The sequence below is a fragment of the Capricornis sumatraensis genome, chromosome 5 (genome assembly GCF_032405125.1).
Source record: "Capricornis sumatraensis isolate serow.1 chromosome 5, serow.2, whole genome shotgun sequence".
NCBI classification, from domain to species: Eukaryota; Metazoa; Chordata; class Mammalia; order Artiodactyla; family Bovidae; genus Capricornis; species Capricornis sumatraensis.
The window spans coordinates 53702157-53711508 of record NC_091073.1 but is presented as its reverse complement, the minus strand read 5'-3'; positions in this window follow the sequence as shown (position 1 = coordinate 53711508).

Below are 9352 nucleotides of genomic sequence, written 5' to 3'. Positions count from 1 at the left end.
AAGTACTCCCATTAGCTTTCTAATGAGACCTAGCATGAAAAAAATCATTCTAACTATTGGGTAGTGAGAAGACTGGAAGGGCTAAGAAAGGAAGAGAGAAGTACAGCGCGAGTCTATTGTGAGAGATGGTGGTGATTTAGGCTAGGAGGCAAGAGTGAGATGAAAATTTGTAATATATTTTGGAAGTAGATTGAGCAGGACTTGGTGATGATGCATTGGCTAGGGGTTGTGTTTGCATGAGAAAGTAACATGACTCTTGGATTGCTGACATGAGTAGAGGGGGTGTTCTTTACTTGAGTGGAGAAGATTAGAGATGAAGCATATTTTCGAGGAAAGATCAAGGGTTCAGATCTACATGTGTCAAGTGTGAGATGCCTGTGGGACTTCCAGAGAGATACCAGGTACACAGTTTAAATATGTGGATCTGGAGGGCTGAGGTTAGAAACATGAAACCCTCAGAGCCGTGGGACTCTTATTTAGTGTAGAGAGAATGACATGGGGTGGGGGGTGGGGGGCTGCTGCTGCTGCTGCTAAATCACTTCAGTCGTGTCTGACTCTGTGTGACCCCATGGACGGCAGCCCACCAGGCTCCCCTGTTCCTGGGATTCTCCAGGCAAGAACACTGGAGTGGATTGCCATTTCCTTCTCCAATGCATGAAAGTGAAGTTACTCAGTCATGTCCGACTTGTAGCGACCCCATGGACTGCAGCCTACCAGGCTCCTCCATCCATGGGATTTTCTAGGCAAGAGTACTGGATTGGTGTGCCGTTGCCTTCTCCGAGGCGTGGCAGGCAGGTGGGGGGGAGGACCTGGAACTCTCTACAGAGAGCTTGCACTTGCCCCTGAACAAATGTCTCCTAGAGTGGCAGAATACAAAGAAACTATAAGGAACTAAAAATAAGTACACACATGCACAGTTGGGGCAAATTATGAATAATAAGATACAAAGGCCACAAACCAACTGCCACTTCCAAGGTGCTGGGAATAAAAGCAGCGTACTACTATGCATGACTCCTGCAATAGCACAACCAACGGGGTGGGCAGACCACCTAAGCTAGCCCTCTGGTCTGACCCAGATGTATCAACTCACCCCTACCTTCACCCCATTTAAGGAACCAGCCCACCCTTCTCAGGGAGCAAGCAAAGGAACCCGTTACTTGTTCTCACTCCCTCGTGTAGCAGCACGAATCCCAGTAAAGCTTGCCTGAATTTCTCACCTTGTCTCTTATCAGTTTCTATTGATTCCAGAGTCCAAGGACTCAGACTGGTAACAAGAAGAAAAGGGAATCTAGGACAGAAGGGAATGCCAAGCAAGGAGTTGGATAAAGGTGGAGTTGGCAAAGACGCATCAGGTGAAAAATGGAGACAGGTGTGATGAAAAGAATTAACATTTTAAAAAGAGAGAATTCCTTGGAAGAGTAGTCAGCACATCAAATGCTAAGAGGTTGTGTAAGATAAGGATTTAAAATAAGATGAGGATTCAAAAACCCAGTGCTGAACCACTGGGTGCAGCAACATAGGGTTTGATGCTCTTAGTAGGAGCAATGGGCCGGACATATATTAGAGCCAAAACAGAGGCCTGTTGCCTGGAGTTAGGAGAGCTTCCTAACAAGGACCTTTATCACACCACAAGTTAGCCTGTACACCACTCTCTTGCAGCTCATGAACATTCCATGGAGTGACCCAGCCAAGAAGTAATACCTCTGAACTCCCATCCAAACTGCTAGGAAAAGTGTTAGGAAGATAACCCTCACTGAGATTTTTTTTTTTAACTGCTACATACACATCTGCTGTGTAAATCTCTGCAAACCTATGAAATGCACACACACACACACACACATACAAGTGCAATGAGAGGTATAATCTCACAAGGAACTTGAGGAAGCTGTTGTAATCATCCCATCTGCTGATCAGAGTCTCAAAGGTCAAGACGACACTGGAGTCTTTCCATTGTTGTAAAAGTTAATGAAAGTTAATTATTAAAGCTGACAGAAAGGTGATTTCCCCACTGCCTTACATAACCTATATATAGTCATCAATATACATATGGATGCATGCAGAACCTATAAAACTAAGTGGATGGACACTGCCTTTTAGAACTGGGCTATATTCCACCATCGCTGAAGGGCCTCAATGACTGTGTATCAGGTAGGAAATACATTTATGATTATTTTACTCAAATTGGTTTTCTGTTTCTTGCAAATGGTATATTTTCTGACTAAAACATATTCAAAAGTTAGGGTGGCATTCTTGAGTTTATTCCATGATCAGGAATATTTTTAAATCATACCTAACAATAGGCTTATGTATAAGGAAGTGGCAACCCACTCCAATATTCTTGCCTGAAAAATTCCATGGACAGAGGAGCATGGCAGGCTGCAGTCCATGGGGTTACATGACTGAGTATGCATGTATGAGGAGGGTGGAGGTAGATGGGTTGGTAGCAATAAACTGGTAGAACTAAAAAAAAAAAAGAAATATATATATATATATATATATATATATATACCTAACAATAGGCTTAAAATGTTTGTCTGTAGCCATAGCAATGTGATGTAAATATTTGAATAGATTTTGATATGACATTTGAGTAAACGTCTGTATGCATTTTTAGGACTTAAAATAACCCTTTCAATGATAGCAAGGTTTTTGTATTCATTATTCCCATATTCCTTTTATTCTACACCCAAATCTGATTTTATTAGTAGACCATCTGTTCTGAAGTTTAGCAAATAAAGCAGGCTTTTAGGAAAGGTTTTTCCAGAAGATAGGATGATCTATTAGAAGGTGTTGAGAAAAGTCTTTTGGTCCAGAAGTGAGGAATTTAAGTGCCAAACTCCCCAAATAGTCCAAGAAGGGAAAATGGGAGTGGAGCTGCTGCTGCTGCTAAGTCACTTCAGTCGTGTCTGACTCTGTGCAACGCCATAGACGGCAGCCCACCAGGCTCCCCCATCCCTGGGATTCTCCAGGCAAGAATACTGGAATGGGTTGCCATTTCCTTCTCCAATGCATGCACGCATGCTAAGTTGCTTCAGTCGTGTCTGCCTCTGTGCAACCCTACGGACAGCAGCCCACCAGGCTCCTCTGTCCACAGGACCCTCTGGGCAAGAATACTGGAGTGGTTGCCATTTCCTTCTCCAATGGGAGTGGTGGGGTGCAAAAAGGGAATAGAAACAAGTAGGACATACAGTAAAAAGGAAGAGAGAGAAAAAAATTGCCACTGGAAAGCAGCAGAGTGTCATATGCCACGATTAATACTATACTGTGCAGCAGTATTTTTCCTATGGATTACCAGCCCTAACAAAAAATTCATTTCATTCTTTAAAATGTCAGAAGATTACACAACATTCTCCTAAATATGAGCATGGGAAACAACTTATTAAATTTCTGGATTAAATAATTTTCTTTTCCAAAGAAAATTGTCATTCAGAAAAACAGTTTAATGAAAGTTGGCCACATAAAGATAATTTCTACTGAGAAATGAGGAAGCAACTATTTCATTTCAGACAAAAGTAGTTTTAGAGTGGGTTAGTTTTACAGCGGGTTAACACATATCTTGCCTCCTCCATCTTGATAAATGAATGAGTAAGTATATAAATAAATGAACAAATGTCTCAATGTCTACTAAACAGCTTATATTTGACTAAGGAACAAAATTCACAAAATCAGAATGGATGTTTTTAAATTCCTGAATAAATGAGTAATAACCTGGTTCAGCTTCTCTCCATGATGGAGGTCCTTGGTTCTCCAAACAAGAAGAAAAGAGTCTTCCTCCAGCCTCTGTTTCACTTTATTGGGTAGTAAAGGGGAGAATAATCAGGTTCACTTCAATGAGATTGAACTCCAGGCTACCTGGGCTCACATTTTGTGTATATGATATTGAGAGTGGGAGCGTGGCAGAGGGGACAAGAGGACAAGAGCATGTATGTGTCTCATCTGGAACTCTGTCCTCTTGTCTCTTAGGGATTCAGGGCTCATGGGCGCCCCTACATCAAAAGGCAGAGAACAGTACATACTGGAAAGAATCATTTACAAGACCTGGCTTCTTGTCCTAGCCCTGTCACTTGCTTAGCCGCGAAAATTGGGAAAGTCTTCTATTTTCTCTGATCCCAATTTCTTGATCTGTATGTTAACGATAATAATTTCTACCTTCTCTGCTCAAGGGAGAAAAGTGAAAGTGCTTAGAAAAATGTAAAGCCTTAGAGAAAGTCATGGGATTCTCTTTAATTTTGTCAGCTTCATGGGTCTGAGATGCCTTCTTAACAACTTAACACTTAACATTTTTCAAAATAGTTCATCCTTTTGGCCAACAAAATCCTCTGTTTCAGTATTTGTCTCACTAGCCTCTGAACATGATGTCTTAATCCCCCATTGCTTTCTTATCTTTTTCAAACTTATCTGTTCTTTAAGGCCTAACACAATTCCTAGATGAAATCTTTCTCAGTGCCAACCCACACTCACATCCTTTCTTCTTTCAATTTGTTATCTGTATCACTCATATTGGGCACTCCTTCTATGCAAGTAAACTTTGGAATTTAGAACTACATCATTTCTCTATCTCTTGTTTATCGTTCAATTTATCTCAAAAAATCTTCCTGAGTAATGACTACTTTAGAGGTACTCTGCAAAAGGGAAAGAAATGATTAAGTTTGGGCTTTGTCCTTGAGGAACTGAGTCTTACTGGCAAGAGAAACTTATAAACAAATAATGACAATACAGTTTACTATGGGAGAGAAATCCATACCAGGTGTGTACAAAAGGAAATGATTAACTCTTTTTAGAGGATTCCATGAAGTCTTTACAGCATCGTCATATCTTATACAGTTATGTTAAGAAGTTTTCCTAACAAACAATAGAATAATAAATGCTTGTTGAAGGAGCAAGTCATTGGTCATTGACAGCCAAGTATTTTAAAGGATGAATTGGAACTTACCAGGTGTTGGAGGAGAAAAACACAGGTAAAGGAAAAAGTGCATCCAAAGGAATGGGGGCGAAGGGATGTTAAATATCATTTGTTTGTTAAGAAACTTCTGTAATTATGAAGGAGGAGTTAAGAAACTTGTGAGATAGGCCAGAGCCAAAATATGCAGGGCCTTGTATACCATGCTAGGAAGCTTAGACAGGGAGACAGTTTAACATTACATTGAAATAAATGGGTGAGAACGGAAAACTGCCAATTTTGGAGAAGTTCAGAATAAATATGAAGTCACAGAAAAGATGTTAGCACTAATGTTTTCAGACAGGTTCCAGCTGACTGTGTCATGTAGAGTCTATTGGTCAATATTAAACTCAGTCCTGAAACTCTTACCTATGCAATTAAAGCTAAGAGGGCTCTCCTTATACACCTTAATTTCAGCCTTTACAATGGCCCTTGGTTGTTGTTGTTCAGTCGCTAAGTACTGTCTGACTCTTTTGCAACCCCATGATTTGTAGCCCACCAGGCTCCTCTGTCCATTGCATTTCCCAGGCAAGAATACTGGAGTGGGTTACCATTTCCTTCTCCAGGGAATCTTCCCCACCCAGGGATCGAACCCGCATCTCCCACCGTGGCGGGCTGCTTCTTTATCACTGGGTTGTCTGGGAAGCCCTTACAATGCCCCTACAAGGAAGGTAATGACATCCCTTTTCACCTTGAGAAAAACTAAGGATTGAAGCACTTGCCCAGAGCAACTCAAACTATGGCCAAGTAATGACATGAAGGCGGGTCTACTAAGCTGCCAAATTCTCACTTTTTTCAGCTGCACCTCCTGACTGAATTAGGCTTGACTTAGTTTCTCAGCAGTAAGACTGATAATAATGATTCCCAATAAAAAGAGCTGTCAATAACACTAATAATGTTTAGTGCCTGAACTAAGATGAAAACTGAACTAAGTTCCTAGAAGGTGTTAAGACCACTGTAATGCAGTTACATAAGCAAACTTCTTGACTAAGCAATACAGTTCAGTTCAGTCACTCAGTCGTGTCCAACTCTTTGTGACCCCATGAATCACAGCACGCCAGGCCTCCCTGTCCATCACAAACTCCCAGAGTTCACCCAGACTCAAGTCCATTGAGTCAGTGATGCCATCCAGCCATCTCATCCTCTGTCGTCGTCCCCTTCTCCTCCTGCCCCCAATCCCTCCTAGCATCAAAGTCTTTTTCAATGAATCAACTCTTCACATGAGGTGGCCAAAGTACTGGAGCTTCAGCTTCAGCATCATTCCTTCCAAAGAAATCCCAGGGCTGATCTCCTTCAGAATGGACTGGTTGGATCTCCTTGCAGTCCGAGGGACTCTCTAGAGTCTTCTCCAACACCACAGTTCAAAAACATCAATTCTTCGGCGCTCAGCCTTCTTCACAGTCCAACTCTCACATCCATACATGACCACTGGAAAAACCATAGCCTTGACTAGACGGACCTTAGTCGCCAAAGTAATGTCTCTGCTTTTGAATATGCTGTCTAGGTTGGTCATAACTTTTCTTCCAAGGAGTAAGAGTCTTTTAATTTCGTGGCTGCAGTCACCATCTGCAATGACTTGGGAGCCCAAGAAAATAAAGTCTGACACTGTTTCCACTGTTTCCCCATCTATTTCCCATGAAGTGATGGGACCGGATGCCATGATCTTTCTTTTCTGAATGTTGAGATTTAAGCCAACTTTTTCACTCTCCACTTTCACTTTCATCAAGAGGCTTTTTAGCTCCTCTTCACTTTCTGCCATAAGAGTGGTATCATCTGCGTATCTGAGGTGATTGTTATTTCTCCCGGCAATCTTGATTCCAGCTTGTACTTCTTCCAGCCCAGCGTTTCTCATGATGGACTCTGCATATAAGTTAAATAAGCAGGGTGACAATACACAGGCTTGATGTACTCCTTTTCCTATTTGGAACCAGTCTGTTGCTCCATGTCCAGTTCTAACTGTTGCTTCCTGACCTGCATACAGGTTTCTCAAGAGGCAGGTCAAGTGGTCTGGTATTCCCATCTCTTGAAGAATTTTCCACAGTTTATTGTGATCCACACAGTCAAAGGCTATAGTGTAGTCAATAAAGCAGAAATAGATGTTTTTCTGGAACTCTCTTGCTTTTTCCATGATCCAGCGGATGTTGGCAATTTGATCTCTGGTTCCTCTGCCTTTTCTAAAACCAGCTTGAACATCAGGAAGTTCACAGTTCAAGTATTGCTGAAGCCTGGCTTGGAGAATATTGAGCATTACTTTACTAGCATGTGAGATGAGTGCAATTGTGTGGTAGTTTGAGCATTCTTTGGTACTGCCTTTCTTTGGGATTGGAATGAAAACTGACCTTTTCCAGTCCTGTGGCCACTGCTGAGTTTTCCAAATTTGCTGGCAATACAGGATGCTCTTATATTCTTGCCCACCGAACTAGAGTTGTGTGCATCATCCATATTATTTTAGCAGAAAAAACATCCAAGATATTTTTCTATAGCCATTTGCTTTGGGACTCTTTAGAGAGCCCACACCCTCAGGATCCTCATTCCAACCCCATTACTTTTTTCTGAATAATATTTATTATTTTCATCTGTGCTAGGTCCTCACTGCTGCGTGTAGGCTCTCTCTAGTTGAGGTGAACAGGGAGCTACTCTCTAGTTGGGGTGCAAGCGCTTCTCATTGCAGTGGCTTCTTTTTGTTGCACAGCACAGGCTCTGGGGCAGGCAGTCTTTAGTAGCTGTGGCTTAGGATCAGTAGTTGCAGAGGCTCCAGACTGCAGGCTCATTAGTTCTGGTGCACTGGTTTCTCTTTGGCTGTGGATTGGGGTCCCTCTGAAAGTGTCCACTGGACCCATTATTCTGCTTTTCTCCCACCTCTCTCCCAGGTGTAGCTATCAAGACATGGCTGTATTTCCCATTGTCCAAAGACCTATTCATGAAAATAAGGCTGGCTTACTTCTGGTTTTCCACTGACTGGCACAGCGGTATTTTGAGATCTGGCTCAGGGTGGAGTCAATGACAGCCAACTTTGTGCAAGGGTGGTGGAGGTATCTACCGTGACTGGGGAGAGGCCAGGAAATATTCAGCACACCTGCTTGCCTCCTGGATTCAAATGACCACCAATTAAAGAAAAATACTAGCATCACTTATGCGCATCTTGTTTCAAAGTAGTTTCCCACAGGAAGGGCAGACGCTGAAAGAACAAAACACTGAATGGATAAATGTATAAATGCTGAGATATGCAAAGGTTAGGGCTATGGCCACTTTTCAGAGGAGTGGGGCAGGCAGAATGGAGGTGGCCAGGTAGCTGGAAGCCCAGTGGTGACACTTAGTTTTCCACAGCCCATTGTGGATGCGTGGAGTTTAAGGAGATTGGAGGGGAATGGGTAATGTACACGACTCTCCCTAATTCCTATAAAAATCAAAGTGTTATTAATAAATCAAAATAGTTAAATTGGAAAAAGCTGAACTCTATAAAATAATTCCAGGACTAAATTTGTGCTTGGGGCGGAGGTTGGTGGCAGGGAATGCAGAGAAAGACAAACTTGTATGCCTAAGTCACAGGACCAAAGAATGTAGGTATATGTATATATGTATATGTGTGTCTGTGTATGTAATTGGTATGAAATAAACCCAAAAAATTAAAAAGAACACATCATAGGAAAGGAGGTAAGAGTGGAAATGTATACAAATGAGACTTAAAGTTCAAAAATCATTAGGAGAAAAAGTGCCTAAGAATGAATTTCAATCCCCCAAAACCACTGATACCTTAACGAACCCAGAGAAAAATCTGAGGCATGAAGATAAAACAGAGATGAAAAGGTTGTACATTAATATGGGTGTCATATTTGAAACTGGAATTGTTACTCTAGGCACCAATAAAAAAAGTTTTCCAAGAATTTCTGAGGTAAAGGTAACATGTTCAGGTTGTTTTGTTTTTAAATTAAGAAAAATCACTTTTGAATTCCTAACTAAATTAGGTCATTCTCAAGAATCCCAGAAATGACGGACTGGGGAATGACATTAATTTATGAGTGTCAGGAGCTTTTTCTAGCAGAGGCACCATAGGGGTGGATGATTCGGTGGCTCAGATGGTTGGTTACATGGGGACCATGAGGCAGCTGCTTTCGGGAGCAGTGATGCCCGCCTAGGGAAGAGCCACAAGATGGGAATTGTGGCCCTCAAGCTCTCTCACTCTAAATTCTGTAAAGATTTCTTAAGCAACCCTGACTCTTGCCCTCAAGCACTCCCTTTGTAGACTGAGCCTTTGACCCACAAAAGAGCCAGACATGGTCCTCCTCAGGGAAGGAAGCCTCATAGAGATGGAGATGTAATCATATCTGCCATCCTTGTCACTAGCAAAAAAGATTAGACCATAACGTAACAGAGATAAAACATATAACAGCAAAAGGAAGGAGGAAAAAAAAA